Below are 17,880 nucleotides of genomic sequence, written 5' to 3'. Positions count from 1 at the left end.
GTGCAATATTTGGGACCTTCTTATACTAGGCAATTATCTATTGGTGAACTGAAATTCAAATTTAGCTGAGTGTCCTACATATTATCAAGCAAACATACCTAGATCACACAGCTAGTAAATGATGGTCCCAAAATTTGAAATCAGATCTATAGGGTCTGGGTACACTTTGTCCTCATAACTCTGTGATCTCTTTTCAGAGGAGAAAAAATGTCAGCTTGATTGCTTCTTTGCACTGTTAAATCTCAGGATCTTTCCCTACAGCTTTTGGCTTGACGTATTCCCACTATCAAATGCTGAAATCTACTGATGCCGGGTCTTTATCGTTCTTATATACCCAATAGAATAACTCATCCCAAAGACATGAGGTATGTAGTCAGCTTTGTTTCTGTGGTTATCTTTATTATTCTCCTATGTTAAGAGCTTCCTAATACTTTTGGCATTTCTCCTAACTCAACACTTCTTCCTACTGCTTACTCAATTTGCATTTTACAAGCCTCTCAGCTTCCCCTACCAATAACATATTCTAGGCCAGTGGTTTTTCAAGCTGCTTTTACAGAATGTGAATTCCTTGAAAAGAAAACATTTCATTTGTAAAAAATATGAAAGTCTACTAAGGGTAAGACAAAACTGAATGAAATACATTTGATATTCTACTTTCACCATATGTTTTGGAATAAAAAAATAACAGATGTAATACTACTTTGTGGTTTCATTGGTGTTAATCATGTTTCTCAGGACTAAATTGTCAAATAATTATAATTTTGGTGCCCCCCCTCCCTTAGTGTGAATTATAAAGATAAAATTCACAATGAACAGGAAAACAGGAAGTTCAAAATTTTAGGAAGCTAATAAAATGATGGAAGTCAAAATTTTATTTGGACATTTTATTAATTTTTCTGGGGAATTTAAATAAAGGTTAAAATAGAGAACTAAAAAATCGTAAATGTTTAGGAAGTGCATTTATGGACAGCACAGTTTTTTAGCCTGGTAAAGAAATTAAACATTAAAGATGTACTTAGAGAAAGTCAGACAATTATTAAGAATTTGCCTGTGTACACAGCATCAGACTATATGCTCAGAAGTACTCTAGCTGAGGAATACTTGCTGTAAGAAGTGTTCAACAAAGAAAGAAAAATAAAACAGATTAAAATTATACCTTCACACCATACACAAAAATAAAACTCAAAATGGCTTAAAGACTTAAATATAAGACAGGACACCATAAAACTCCTAGAAGAGAACATAGGCAAAACATTCTCTGACATAAATTGCAACAATGTTTTCTTAGCTCAGTCTCCCAAGGCAATAGAAATAAGAGCAAAAATAAGCAAATGGAATCTAATCAGATTTATAAGCTTTTGCATAGCAAAGGAAATCATAAACAAAATGAAAAGACAACCTATGGACTGGGAGATAATATTTGCAAACCATAAGACCAACAAGGACTTAATTTCCAAAATATACAAACAGCTCATACCACTCAGTATTAAAAACAAAACAAAACAAACAACCCAATGAAAAACTGGGCAGAAGACCTAAATAGATGTTTTCACCAAAGAAGGCATACAGATGACCAACAGGCACATGAAAAGATGCTCATCATCATTAATTATTAGAGAAATTCAAATCAAAACTACCAGGAGGTATCACCTCTCACCATTCAGAATGGCCATCACCAAAATGTCTACAAATAATAAATGCTGGAGAGGGTGTGGAGAAAAAGGAACCCTACTACACTGTTGTTGGGAATGTAAATTGGTGCAGCCACTATGGAAAACAGTGTGGAGGTTCCTTTAAAAACTAAAAATAGAGTTGCCATATGATCCAGCAATTCCACTCCTGCACATATGCCTGGAAAAGACAAAAACTCTAATTACAAAAGACCCATGCACCCCAATGTTCATAGCAGAACTATTTACAATCGTCAAGACAAGGAAGCAACCTAATTTTCCATCAACAGATAAATGGATAAAGAAGATATGGTATATATACACAATGGAATATTACTCAGCCATAAAAAGAATGAAATAATGCCATTTGCAGCAACATGGATGGACTTAGAGATTATCATACTAAGCTAAGTAAGTCATACAGAGAAAGACAAATACCATATGATATCATTTATATGTGGAATCTAAAATATGACACAAATAAACTCATTTACAAGACAGAAACAGACTCACAGACATAGAAAACAATCATATGGTTACTGAAGGGAAAGGTGGGGGGAGGAATAAATTAGGAGTTTGGAATCAACAGATACACCCTACTATATATAAAATAGATACTCAACAAGGACCTACTATTATAGCACAGGGAACTATACTCAATATCTTGTAATAATGAAAAGTATCTTAAAAAGAATATGTATACATATATATATATATATATATATATATATATATATATATATATATATCTGAATCACTTTGCTGTGCACTTGAAACTAACACAACATTGTAAATTAACTATACCTCAATAAAAAAATTTTATTGGAAAAAATTTTTAAAAATTTTAAATCTTAAAAAAAAATACACACAAAGGTATAAGCATATATCATATTTCTACATACAAATGTCTCAAATTCTATTTTTATTATACATAAATATAACCACAAAATAAAGTTATAAAAATAAACTAGCAGTACTGAGATATAAAGGTGCTAAAGGAATAAGGAAAATATAAAGCATGGAATTCCTGAAGTGACTTTGTAAGTAGAATAAATATAGCTATCTGTAATGTTTTTAGGGAAGTATCAGGCTTAAAAACGAACTTTGAAAACAGGAGAAGCTATGGATTAGGGAGGAAGAATGGCAATCCAATATATGAGAGGTGAAAAAAAGCAAATTGAGAATGGCAAATGTGTTGACTTTACCTAATGCAAAAGTGTATGACAGACAGTGTGTCATGTGAATTCTGGAAGGAAAAATTAGTTATTTGGTAAAGAGAAAATGCTGAGGACATCTGGGGCAGTGAGGAAATAATTCTTTTGTCTTAAAGAAATTAATTTACATGTACATAATAAATTTCAGGTTAGATTGTAGGAAGCAGTGGTATGCTGAGCTGGGTTTTCAGTACAAAAGAGCTGATTATTTAAATGCTGTTGTCTTTAAATTGACAATAGTGGGAAGATTTACATTATGGAAATCTACCAATGCTACAAGTCAGGATTTTGCTTGCTTTTCTACGGAGCTGGTTTGCCAGCACTCCACACAAGTTATTGTTATAACTTGAAATTAGTTTCCAAATAAGGTAATAGAAAAACATTTTTTGGTATATTTTAAGAAAGAAGGTCATAAATATATTCTTAAAATATTTCTTACATTATTTAGTAGGTCAAAAGTCCAAACATAGTTCCTTCAGTAAAATTGTACCTGTACCCTCAGGGAATTTGTTCCAAATTTCTTGTTTGATTTATGATGTATCTAATTTTTTAATACTAAAATTAGATTTCTTAGTTAAAGGTGGAGAAATAAAGCTGATATCTATTTAGTGAAGAGAAAGCTGTCAAATGAAGGAAACGTGACAATGGAAAAAAGGAATAAATCTATATCAGAAAAAGATACTTTCTAATTTTAAAAAATACACTATTTTCCATTTTTTATATAGTTAATTGTTAATTTATGTGAAAACATTTTAGGCTCAAATTTATGTTTTTTGCCCTGGTGGCTTTAAATATTAATTACATAAATATGTTTTATTAGATTAGAAATAATCAGGTGACAAAGTACACAGTGTCAGCACCGTAAGTTGTATTTGAAATTGTATCCCTCAAAGTTTGAGAGAAATAAAAACATAGGGCATAAAATGGCTTGTCACAGATAAAGCATTTACACAGTGCTCCTTCCTCAGTATTCACTTGCTTGAATAAATATCCTAAATGAATATACCATATGAAGCAAAATATTGTATTTGCTAAAATAAATACAAGTTCAAATGTGCACAGCTAGAGATGGCTACGGCTCTTAGAGAAATAAATAGGACTCAGTCTAAAATGAATGTGAGACATCGAAAGAAGCACAAAAGTTTTACAGAACATGATAAAATGAATACTGTGCCATTTAAAACTGATTGACAGGTAATGAACTATAAAATCTGTATTAAAATGAAAATGTCACAGAGAGAGAATAGTACATGGCCTTATCCCTGCAGTCTTAGGGTTGAAAAATGGGAAATTTTCTACACCACCAGCTCACAAAAATTAAGCAAATTAAAAATTGCTGAAAAATGTATGTGCTATGATTGAATTAGCCAGTTGCTGAGAAAGAGAAGTGCAATGCAATTTAACTTCGTGGTATTAGGATGATATTTCTACTCATAGATTGAATTGGAAGTTGAAAATGAGATGTTTCTGGTATATATGTGTGTTTATTTATGCATCCTTATGTTTCTACACAATTCTTCATCTACCAGAGGATTTAAACGTATGTTAGAGGTCTGTATTCTGCATCTTAGCCTATCAGCATACCCATGTAGACATTCCATTGCTAGTTTATAATTTAATAGTCTGAATTGTGTAGCCATAACAAGCAAGCGATGGGTTTTATTGCTAGCTTGATATAACTGTTCTGAATAAAATTTGAACTGCCTCACTCAAAGGGAAGATGTCTGTGTACCTTACTCTAACTCTTTGTCTTTTTTCCTTGCCTCAGGATCTAATAGAAAAAAAAATTGCCTGGTTCTCATGGGTAGCAAAATAGAAGTCCTATTCTTATTTCTTACATTAAAAAATAAAGAGACTAAAACTGGTTGTATAACTGAAATGAAAAGCAACAATTGTGAAGTTACAGGATTATATTACAAGCTTATTTCAGTACACTCAAATACACACACACACACACACACATATACACAGACACACACACACACACACAGAGTTTAGGTATCATTTATTGATAACCAATTATTTGCCAGGGTTTACTGTAGAAATTTTATGAAATTGCTTCATTTCATACTGGGCTTCAATAAGATATACAGTGCTTTTGTTCTCAATTCACTAATGACAAAGCTAGGGTACAGAGACTTTAAGAAAATTTTCCAAATTTGCATCAATAGTAAGTGGCCATAGCCTAGTTTAAAACCCAGTAGCCTCACTCCCACACATTTTCCTAACCATTATATAACCAAAGGGGTTGTTTTTTGACAACTATATATTCTCATTTTACCTAAACACTTTAGATGTCAACTTTTTATTTGAATTCTACTAAATATCAATGTTTTGGCCCAAGGCCTAGATCATCAGATACATAATTAACCCTGGATGCTAATCTGTTCATATAAAGAAGGAATTAGAGCCAGGAGCATTATCAAAGGTCATCCCTCAGGTAAACAATGTAGAAAAAGGAGAATGTTATCCACAGTGATTATGCAGATAGGGAAACTGTCTAATGTATCTTGATAAAACTAAATTGATTTTAGTCTTATCTCTGCTTTGCCTACAGTAATTCATCAATTTCTTAATTTCTGGTCATTATAGTGTAAATTTCCTTCTTTTGCCTTCACATTAGATATGTAGAGGTCCACTTATACTGTAAAGAAGAGATTGTGAGTTTCCTGAAAACCTTCAATTAAATATTTTGGCTTTAAGCAGGTCTGTAATCCTCTGAAAAATGTGCACATGTTTTGTATGTATGTGTATTTGTTAGTAGAGAGAAACTATGGCTTTTTTTAGACCACTAAACCAACTATTAGAGCAAATAACTCAATTCCTTTCTTAAACTTTTACAATTCTAGAGCTGTCAAGATAACATGGATTAGTGGAAAGAGGAAGAGGTCAAAAAGCCTGATTGTATGGTGGTTAAGAAAACATATTTGGGGGCTTCCCTGGTGGCACAGTGGTTGAGAGTCTGCCTGCTGGTGCAGGGGACACGGGTTCGAGCCCTGGTCTGGGAGGATCCCACATGCCGCGGAGCAACTAGGCCAGTGAGCCACGACTGCTGAGCCTGCGCGTCTGGAGCCTGTGCTCCGCAACAGGGGGCCGCGATAGTGAGAGGCCCGCGCACCGCGATGAAGAGTGGCCCCCGCTTGCCACAACTGGAGAGAGCCCTCGCACAGAAACGAAGACACAACAGAGCAAAAATAAATAAATAAATAAATAAAACATATTTGACAGGGAGACCACCAGGTTTGAATCTGGGCTATGGCCACTTACAACCTGTGCAAATTTGGACAATTTGCCTTAATGTCTCTGTGCCCCATGTTTGTCATCAGTGTCACGGGGACAATAGTAGTATGTATCTTATTGGAGTCCTATATGAAGTTTAAAATGTCCATATACATAACACTTGCAGAATTTAAAATTTCACTTTGAATCCTATATCTTTACTCAGTTACGATGTGAATTTTGGAAAAGCCAATTCACTTATTATTCTAAAACTCACACCATTTTTGTTTACATTGATGAAAATAGTAACTATTCTAGTCATTTGTGGCAGGGTCACAAAGCACCTCAAAGATAATGGCTTAAAATAATAAAGATTTTACTTTGCTATTTTGGCAGGGGTCCAATGAGAACAGCTCCACGGGACATTACCTGCTGGGGAGTGACACAATGGATTGGTCTGAAAGCATCTGAAGATTCCCTCCCTCTGCCTGGTGGCCGATATTGTCACCAGGAATCTCAGTTGGTTTCTCAATTGAAATACCTCACATGTAGCCTCTACTTGTGGCTCCAGGACTTTCTCACTATGGCTGAGATCCAATAATGAGCACCCGAATCAACCAGGCAGATACTATACCACTTTTACGACCTAAGCTCAGAAACCACAGTGACATATCTGTCATGATCACAAACACACCCAAATTCAAAAGGAGGTGTCAAAGTCACAGTATAAGACAAGCACGTAGTGGGAGGTATTATTGCAACAGATTTTGAAAAATACACTCTACCACAGTTATCTAGCACATAGGACTGTTGCCAGAATAAAATGGAACAAGGTATCTTAAAAAGTGTTGCAACATTTTAATTTCACTAATCAAATTAAATCACTTATGGATATGGACGCACAAAGGAAAAGCACTATTATATAGTTATATGTTATCATTCTTATCTAGAGTACAAACATTTGATAAATTTTCAGCAATATTGATGTGTTTGAAAATTTCACTATAACCTGGAATTTCTCTATAGCTCAGATTAAAAATATTGAAAAAATTTAAAAGGAGGGCAAGGTATGTTGGAGTTGAGAATATTAAATTATTTATGGACTAAGAATTAGTTTATTTTTAAAATTAGCTATGGTATACCCTCTAGATGGGTAATTAGTATTTTGAAGGTTAGAAACCCTTTGGGTATCTGAAAATAGAGCACCAATAGCAGAATTTTTAACAGCCACGGGGGAAGCCCAGAGACACAGGAAAATACTTCCCCATGCTGAATGAAAATAATGTTCAAAGTATAACAGCAAAATTATCCATTTGGAATAAAGGCAAAATAAACAGCAGCCAAAGCTGAAGCCATCCTAAAAACTTTCTAAATGATATATTTAAGGAAGAAGGAAAAGGGTCAAAAAAGGAAGGTCTGAGGCTTTAGAAGGAATGGTAGCAGAGATACTACTAGAAAATATTTGGTTATGTCTGAATTTTTAAAAACATATAAATCAATAATAAAAGAGTATGCCTAATCTGTGGATTAAAAACAACTACAGAATTAAAATACTTGAATTATGTAGCATAAATGTACTGCTTTGTAGAAAGTAATATTTTTATGTTCCTTAGACAGGTATTAGCAAACTTATTCAGTAAAGAACCAGACAGTAAATATTTTAGGCTTTGCAGGTCAAGAGGCAAAGTAGAGGATACTGTATATATAATTATATAACGAGAGAAATATAACAAGAGAGAATTTACACAATTGTTTTAATTGATGAAGTTCAAATTAAATAATAGTGATTGACAACACTTGTATGAATGTGGGGTGTGTGTGTGTGTGATACAGAAAAATAAAAATTTGGGGGGATGTTTTGCTTAATTAGAGTTCAAAGTTAGTGTTTTCTATCAACCAAATTGACTGCAAAATGTACATCTATTAACGCTCATCTGTAATGAGATTTTACATATTTCATGTTTGAAAATGTCTTTTCACACAGATAGGTAGTCCCCTATACTGATATCAACAAATGAACCACTTGGAAACTTACTCTGGTTACAGCCTCATTTTCATTCTGCTTTAGAAAAATAATTCATTTTAATTTTGTAATATTTATGATGTTGCTTTTCTGGATTGCAGATATTGTGTGGGTGCTTAGAGTTATAATGTTTATGCATATTTTATTTGTTTAGCCCAGTTATAATGTCATTAAATAATAAACACAATGCTTTGCTATCTAATTTGATAACAACACTCTACTGTGTCTAAATATCAATAAATACATTTGAAGCTCACTTTATTCTTCTGTTTTGACATGATGAGCATTCACTGGTATCAAAAAATAAAAATGAAAGTCCCAGTATGGTAATACATGTGGCACTCAAAATGCTTTGGACTTATAATTTCATCAATGAAATTTGAATTTCATATTTTCTCCATGTCACAAAACTCTACCCTTTGTTTTATTCATTCATTTAACATGTAAAAATTATTTTTAAAGTGACAGGCTCTGCAAGAAAAATGTGGCCAAAAAAAAAAAGGAAATCAGAATGAACACACAACAAAAGTAAGTTAAGATGAATAAAACTATGTTAGTAATTAAAATTAATGAAAACTTATGAACTTCCCAGTTTAAAAAAAACATGATTAAAATATTTAGATTGTATTAAATTTATCCAATAAAATTGTATTTGTAAGAAAACATCTAAAATAATTAAAACCTTTTGCAAACTGTTCAAGAGAATAAAAAGGTAGAAATGTCCTCCAAATTGTTTTGTAATGTTTTTATAGTTTTTACTTCAAAACAAGATGAGAAACTATACAATGAAAAAAATATATATATAAAAGTCAATAGTCTAAATGGAAACTAAAACAAAGAGGAGATGTCAGTACACATCTATTAGAATGGCTAAAATCCAAAACATTGACAATACCAAACGTTGGTGAGTATGTGGAGCAACAGGAACTCTCATTCATTGCCCATGAGAATTCAAAATTGTACAGCCACTTGGGAAGAAAGATTGTTACACTAAACACTCTTACATACTATCCAACAGTTGTGTTTCTTGGTATGTTATTCAAATAAGTTGAAAATTTATGTCAAAGAACCTTACTTGCATGTGTATGGTATAGCAGCTGTATTAATATTTGCAAAAACTGAGAAGCAATCAAAATGATTTTCAGTAGGTGAAAGAATAAATAAACTGTGGTATATTGGACAACAGAATATTATTCATGCTAAAAGGAAATGAGCTATCAAGCCATGAAAAGACATAGAAGAAATTTCAAGTCATATTACTAAGTAAATATTGGGTTGGCCGAAAAGTTCGTTTGGGTATCTCCATACGATGTATATAATTCCAACTAAATGATGTTCTGGAAAGGCAGAATTATGGAGATAGTAAAAAGATCACTGGTTGCCAAAGGTTTGAAGGGAGAGAGGAATAAATAGGTAACAGGATTTTTAGGGGAATGAAACTACCCTGTATGCTACTGTAATGGTGGATACATGCTATTTTACATTTGTCCAAAGTAAAATAGTTATAGCAATATAAAGAAAAAAGTCCTGATAAATGAGGATTTATCCCAGTAACTTAACTGTGTCTTAACACTAGAATCAATAAATGTAATTTACCACATAATGAATGAAAAGAGAAAAATCAATTAATTATTTAATAATTATAGAAAATATGCTTATAAAATTTATTTAATTTTGATAAATATTACTATTATTATAAAAATAGTAAAAAGTATAATAGATTATTTAAATCAAAACCACAATTAATAATTATTTTACCTTTTCCAAATAAGCAAGATTTATAAACTCTCGTATGAATTGTTGGCCAAACAATGGGACATTTTATAAACTGCTAGTGGGAGAATATGTTCATTCAACCACTCATTTTTTTTCCTTCTGGGCAGAAGAATAAATGTTATTGTAGGCTACTGAGTTTGAGGATAGTTTGTTATGTATTATTATTATTATCATTGTTTGTTAAGCTAACTTTAAAATCTGATAGTTACGTGATGAGGAGACAAAAGTAAATAATACCAATAGCCTATGTATTCTATGATAGAAGTATGCAAAGACTATTGCAGGAACACAAAGAAGGTAAATTAAACAAAAATGGCAAAAAGAATATGTAAGTGTCAAAGGTGTTCTAGAAAAGGTAAGTCTTTAAGTCAGAATAGTTACTGAATGTATATAGGATGATGTATGGGGGTTGCTTGCTACAGAGCAAGGTTGAAGATTGAGTGAGACATGAAACAATAAATAAGCAATAAAGAGTATGGCACATTTGAGGATCTCTTAGTTCAGTATTGCAGGAATAAGAGGGTGTCTGTAGAAGACTGAGTAGAAATAAGGTTACAGAATAAGACAGATGCTAGATTTTAAAGGGCCTTACTTGTCACAATTGGATTTCATACTAAGACAGTTTTAACAATACTGTATTCCCTTTTGTTGGTTCCCTATGAGAGAGCCAGGTCTATAATCTAGAAGTCTAATAAGCCAGGTATCATATTATCATATTGACAGATGGTGAATCACTCTTGATAAATAACTTATTAGGGTTTACAAGTTACTAGTATTTCAATAGCATCCTTCAAAATGATGGAGCCAATTTTATATATATGACCCTTGAGCAACAAAAGGTTAGGGATTCCCACATTTACACAGTTGAAAATCTGTGTATACCTTTTGAAACCCCCAAAACTTAACAACTAACAGCCCATTAGCCTACTGTTGACCAAAAACCTTACTGATAACGTAAAACAGTCAATTAACACATATTTTGTATGTTATATGTATTATACACTGAATTCTTACAATAAAGTTAGCTAGAGAAAAGAAACTGTTATTAAGAATATCATAAGAAAAATACATTTACAGTACTATAATGTATTTATCAATACTGTAAGCTTACATCATCTGTTTACAAGATGAATCCTCTGTCAGTACCTACATGGATATTGTCCCATATAATACAAAACACTGTAGATATTTTATGTGTATTACTAACACTGGCATAAAAAATGAAGATACTATGAAAAAGAAATTTATATTTATTATAGATATAACAATTCTTGAATTGAAAATGAAGAGGCAGCAATATGATAGCTTTTTGGTAGCCTGAGGTCATCGATACAATTGCTTATATCAATAGTACCCTAGTCTATATACTAATGAATGAATCATTATAAGATGTTTATGGCATACAGTATTACAGTAGAATTCATAATACAGCATTGGAAACATTGTTATATTAAAAAAAAAACCTGTGATGAAAGGCTGATATGAAGTCTCTCCAATTACAGTGGGAGGGTCATACTGTATGGTAATGTAATTCTTTGAAAGCATAGCTACAAAACAGCAAGAAAACTAACATTATGATTAAATACCACTCACCTCATGCCTGTGTAAGGATAGGCTATCCACTTCAATGCAAGTCTTGCACACAATCTTCTACACCATGAATACTTGGGCGGTGATGACATAAAAGCACCTCATACAGTTTTTGCTGTACAATTATTAGATCTTCACATGATGACACTTACATGACTACACAACAGATAACGTGTATTAACTGTACGGCATGATGGTTATTTGCTATTTATCAAGTGGAAGTGGGTCATAAAGGCCTTCCTCCTTGTTGTCCTCTTACTGAGTAGGCTGAGAAGGAAGAAAAGGAGGAGGGGTCGGTCTTGCCGTCTCAGGGTGGCAGAGGGCAAAGAGCAGAGGAGGTGGAAGAGCAGGCAGGAGAGGCAGACACACTTGATTACGTTTACGGAAATAGCTTGTATTTTCTACATTACTTCTTTGCTTTTCCATTTATCTAAAAATGTTTCTATACTGTATCAATCCTTCTCCCCCCACTACTTTAGCTTCAGTGCCCTTATCATAGAAGGGTCCATATCATAAAAAACGTCAAAAGCACTCTTAAGTAATTGGGACCCTCTGCCAGACTGGCACTGCTTCTTCTATGTCTTCTTCCCGATAGTCTGGCACTGGTTTGGAAGCACTCGTCTCCATCAAGTCATCTTCTGTTCATTCCTCTGGTGTGTTGTCTATTAGCTCTTGAATTTCTCCAAGACACATACCTTGAAACGCTTACAACCCCCCATCTTTTGTGCCGTATCCATAATCTCTTTTATGATTTTCTTGATTGGCTCTGCTATAAATCCTGTGAAGTCATACACAACATCTTGATATAGTGTTTTCCAGCAGGAATTTACTGTTTCAGGCTTCATGACTTTCATGGCTTTTTGCATAACAATGGCCTCTTTAAAAGGTATAATCCTTCCAGATTTTCATGATGTTCTCTCTTTCAGGGTTCCCTTTCATAGCACTGTCAACCCTTTCCATAGAGAAATGTGTGTAATGAGTCATAGAAAATGTGTATAATGAGTGCTCACGACTCTGATCTAGAGGCTGAATTAGAGACGTTGTGTTTGGGGGCAACTAGACCACTTTCATGCCCTCAATTTGAACTCATAGCATACTGGGTGACCAGAGACACTGTCCAATATCAAAAGAACTTTTTTTTTTTTTTGCGGTACGCGGGCCTCTCACTGTTGTGGCCTCTCCCGTTGCGGAGCACAGGCTCCGGACGCGCAGGCCCAGCGGCCGTGGCTCACGGGCCCAGCCGCTCCGCGGCATGTGGGATCCTCCCGGACTGGGGCACGAACCCGCGTCCCCTGCATCGGCAGGCGGACTCTCAACCACTGCGCCACCAGGGAAGCCCCAAAAGAACTTTAAAAGGCAGTCTCTTACTGGCAAGGCACTTCCTGACTTTATGGACAAATCATCCATGGAACCAACCCAGAAAAAGGATTCTCATCGTCCAGGCCTTCTTCTCGTATAACCAAAAGGCCTGCAACTGGTGTTAATATTTTCCCTTCAAGGGTTGGGGCTTAGGAGGTTTATAGATAAGGGCAGTCCTGACTGCATTTGCACAAAGCAGGAGACCTAATCTGTCCCTTCCTGCCTCAAAAGCTGGTGTTGCTTCTCTTCCTTACTAACTTGTGGCATTTTTTCCCCCAGAACAGGGCAGTTTCATCTGCTTCAAAAACCTGTCCAAGCAGATATCCTTTCTTCTCAATGATTTTCTAAATGGCATCTGGGAACTTTGCAGGGTTTTGGTTGGCAGATGCTGCTTCTCCTTTATCTTGACATTTTTAAAGCCAAATCTTTTTCTAAAATTATCACACCACCCTTTGCTGGCATTAAATTCTCCAGTTTTAGATCCTTCACCTTCTTTTGCTTTAATTTGTCATATAATGACTTCACTTTTTCTCGACTCAGAGTCTTATAGTTCCATGGTCTTATTCAAGGTTTACGTTTTTGCACGAAACACGATGAAAAATACACGAGAACCACGAGAGGTCACTTTTTACTGAGACTCGCAATTTACTGGAGAGACAAAGTGCTCAGGCAGAGATGATCAGCATCACAGGGCATCTTAAGCAGATACTCACAACACATGAGCTCACCGCAATAGCAAGGGAGGTGGCTAAAAAATTATTACAGTAGTTCAGTACGTACTACAGTTAATTTTATGCAATTATGACTTAATGCATTTTTACATTTGTTTACATCTCTCTACTGTGAATACCATCGTATACAATCTGTTTTTGTGGACAGATTTTAATAAATTTTAACTTTTTATAATAGACTTGTATATATTTTATGGTAGTAAATGATAAAATAGACTACATATCTACATATATTTATGCATTCATGACATACCTTTCTCTTTTCCTTTTTTTTTTCTTAACATCCTTATTGGAGTATAATTGCTTTACAGTGGTGTTAGTTTCTGCTTTATAACAAAGTGAATCAGCTATACATATACATATGTTTCCATATATCTTCCCTCTTGTGTCTCCCTCCCTCACACCCTCCCTATCCCACCCCTCTAGGTGGTCACAAAGCACAGAGCTGATCTCCCTGTGTTATGCAGCTGCTTCCCACTAGCTATTTATTTTACATTTGGTAGTGTATATATATCCATAACACTCTCTCACTTTCTCCCAGTTTACCCTTCCCCCTACCCATATCCTCAAGTCCATTCTCTAGTAGGTCTGTGTCTATATTCCCGCCTTACCCCTAGGTTCTTCATGACTTTTTTTTTCCCTTAGATTCCATATATATGTGTTAGCATATGGTATTTGTTTTTCTCTTTCTGACTTACTTCACTCTGTATGACAGACTCTAGGTCCATCTACCTCACTACAAATAACTCAATTTCATTTCTTTTTATGGCTGAGTAATATTCCATTGTATATATGTGCCACATCTTCTTTATCCATTCATCTGCTGATGGACACTTAGGTTGCTTCCACGTCCTGGCTATTGTAAATAGAGCTGCAATGAACATTTTGGTACATGACTCTTTTTGAATTATGGTTTTCTCAGGGTATATGCCCAGTAGTGGGATTGCTGGGTCGTATGGTAGTTCTATTTGTAGTTTTTTAAGGAACCTCCATACTGTTCTCCAAAGTGGCTGTATCAATTTACATTCCCACCAACAGTGCAAGAGTGTTCCCAGTTAAAAGAAAAAGCTTATCTTTGCAGGTAAAAGCATATGATATGCCAATCGGAATTACCTATTAGCCTAGCCATCCATGAACTTATATCAGCAGTATATGGTATATGATGAAAAAAATCTGAAAGTTATAAGACAAAAGCAGCAACTATTTTATACACATACACTCTATCCAAATGTTGGAAACAATAGGAATGGAAACACTTCTTCCCATTTTTTAACACGACTCTAAATATTTGGCTTCATGAGGACTCTATATAACTGTAATGGCAGTGGCATTGCCCAGTATATGGTAGGAATCAGCAGTTACACAGAGGAAATAAAGGAAATCATGATAATGTTTAGAAACGGTGAGTGCCTAGTGGATTCTATAATGACATCCAGAGAAAAATAGAAATTGTTCTCAGCTCTCAGCACATAGGCCAGAATAGTTTAGGAAACTCTGATATCAGCAAGAGTGATCTCAGAGGAAGAGGAATAAAATCACAGATGCCAACGGTAAATGACTTGAGGTATCTGTATTTGGCATAATCAAATGTCACAGTATGTCCAAAACAGTTCTGATTCATACCCAATTGTCAGAGTACTAATTAATGTGCCCTGTTGTACTCTCTAAAACTTCTCATTTTGGTGATCATGTTGATATATGGTAACCAACCCCAAGAGTGGGGAAATTTTGAGGAAACTGGAAAGTGCCTTAGCAAGATAAGGACAAGAGTAAAAATGTAAATTATGCTTTACGAAATTATTGCATCATATTTTACTGTACTATATTTAGAGTACTAAAAGATTTAAGGTACTCTCAGCCATGTTACTGGTTGATTAGCAAATTCTGCTAACAATGATAGAGGTGAAAATTGAACAGAAAGTTATATAGTTGAAATGAATACTTTGTGTATATTTCTGGGCTAATATTCTTTCCTATAAAAACTTCAGTTATGGTGCACTTCTCTTCTTGGATGTTTTAAGGAAAGCACTGGATTTCTTTGGGCAGGGAGAGTGACAATAATTGGAGTCAATCTCCTTCACTGGAAAGAAGAGATCCTCCTAGTACTTGTATGGGTTAACTTTGGGAACATCAGTTAGAAACCTACCTTGACTCCAGAAAAAGGTAGGGAGGGTTTCAGATACTCCAGATAAAATGGGAATCATAAAAGAGTTCCTTTATTACTTTAGATACTTGGCAGGAATCTAGGGTCCAAACTGATTTTATTTTTGCCATGAATTAAGGGTACAAGTTATACCATGCCTGGAAATTCTCCCTATTACAAATGATATTTCAGTAAAATCAGAATTATATTTGGCACCTGCCATGATTATTTGGTGTTAGACTTTTTCAGTAAATAACAAAGGAATTGAGTTTATATGCAGTATTACGGCTTATCATGGTTTCTGATCTCAGCACTAAAATTTTGGGTTGGATAATTCTTTTTGTAGGGGGCTATTCTGTGCATTGCAGGATTTTAGCAGCATCCTTGGCCTCTATCCACAAGATAAAAACACACTCCTCCCCAACCCAGCAATATCTCTGGACATTGCCCAATTTCTCCAGGGTTGGGTGGATGGAGAGAAGGGAAACATTGCCCCAGGTTGAGAACCACTGGCTTAGGTAGAATAATGTGAATTTCTTGAAATGGGACTCTATGTACATGCAAAATTTAGAAATCTCACATAAAACCTCACTTGTGTAGACACAGCCTCACTGTCTGGGCTTAAAGCCAGAATTAAAATTAAGTATCTCCCAATTCCCTAAGACAATCAGGAAACACATTTTTCTACCTCCCTTTCCTCTACCCTGACACCATGCCTTTTGGACAATTAAACTATAGTACTTTAGATTCCTTAGAGGAAAGCTGCTTTGTAAATGCAAAGTAATAACGGATAGTGGCCAAGTAAAATGAAAGAAACTATACTAAAAAGCTAACTGTCTAAATTGAGAAGCTGATGCTCATGAATGAATATTCATGGACACATTTTCATATTAATACACTGAAGTAATACCAGACTCCTGCTAGCAGATTAATTTGAAGCCGAAAGAGACATATGTTTTTGAAGCTAATGACATTGATCTTGTGATGATCTATAACAATAACTGCACTTCTATCATAGAAAGTAAATGATATTATAATTTTGAAATGATGAATGCCAATGGTGTGGTTAGACACACGTTTATCAATTTGATTTGCTTGAATGGAAGTTTTCCCCTAAGGGTCCTGGTAATAGGCAGCAAACTTATAATATGTAAGAAATGTTTGTTCTTACTCTTTGACATAAATCACAGCAAGATCCTTTTTGACCCACCTCCTAGAGAAATGGAAATAAAAACAAAAATAAACCAATGGGACCAAATGAAACTTCAAGCTTTTGCACAGCAAAGGAAAACATAAACAAGACAAAAAGACAATGCTCAGAATGGGAGACAATATTTGCAAATGAAGCAACTGACGAAGGATTAATCTCCAAAATTTACAAGCAGTTCATGCAGCTCAATATCAAAGAAACAACCTAATCCAAAAATAGGCAGAAGACCTAAATAGACATTTCTCCAAAGAAGATATACAGATTGCCAAAAAACACATGAAAGGACGCTCAACATCACTAATCATTAGAGAAATGCAAATCAAAACTACAGTGATATATCACCTCACACCAGTCAGAATGGCCATCATCAAAAAACCTACTAACAATAAATGCTGGAGAGGGTGTGGAGAAAAGGGAGCCCTCTTGCATTGTTGGTGGGAATGTAAAATGATACAGCCACTATGGAGAACAGTATGGAGCTTCCTTAGAAAACTAAAAATAGAACTACCATATGACCCAGCAATCCCTTTACTGGACATATACCCTGAGAACACCATAATTCAAAAAGAGTCATGCACCACAGTGTTCATTGCAGCTCTATTTACAATTGACAGGACGTGGAAGCAACCTAAGTGTCCATCAACAGATGAATGGATAAAGAAGATGTGGCACACATATACAATGGAATATTACTCAGCCATAAAAAGAAATGAACTTGAGTTATTTGTTGTGAGGTGGATGGACCTAGAGTCTGTCATACAGAGTGAAATAAGTCAGAAAGAGAAAAACAAATACCGTATGCTAACACATATATATGGAATCTAAAAAAAAAAAAAAAAAATTGGTTCTGAAGAACCCAGGGACAGGACAGGAATAAAGACACAGACATAGAGAATGGACTTGAGGACACCGGGAGGGGGAAGGGTAAGCTGGGACAAAGTGAGA

Source organism: Mesoplodon densirostris, chromosome 11, assembly GCF_025265405.1.
Source record: "Mesoplodon densirostris isolate mMesDen1 chromosome 11, mMesDen1 primary haplotype, whole genome shotgun sequence".
Classification (NCBI taxonomy): Eukaryota; Metazoa; Chordata; class Mammalia; order Artiodactyla; family Ziphiidae; genus Mesoplodon; species Mesoplodon densirostris.
This window is presented reverse-complemented; position numbering follows the sequence as displayed.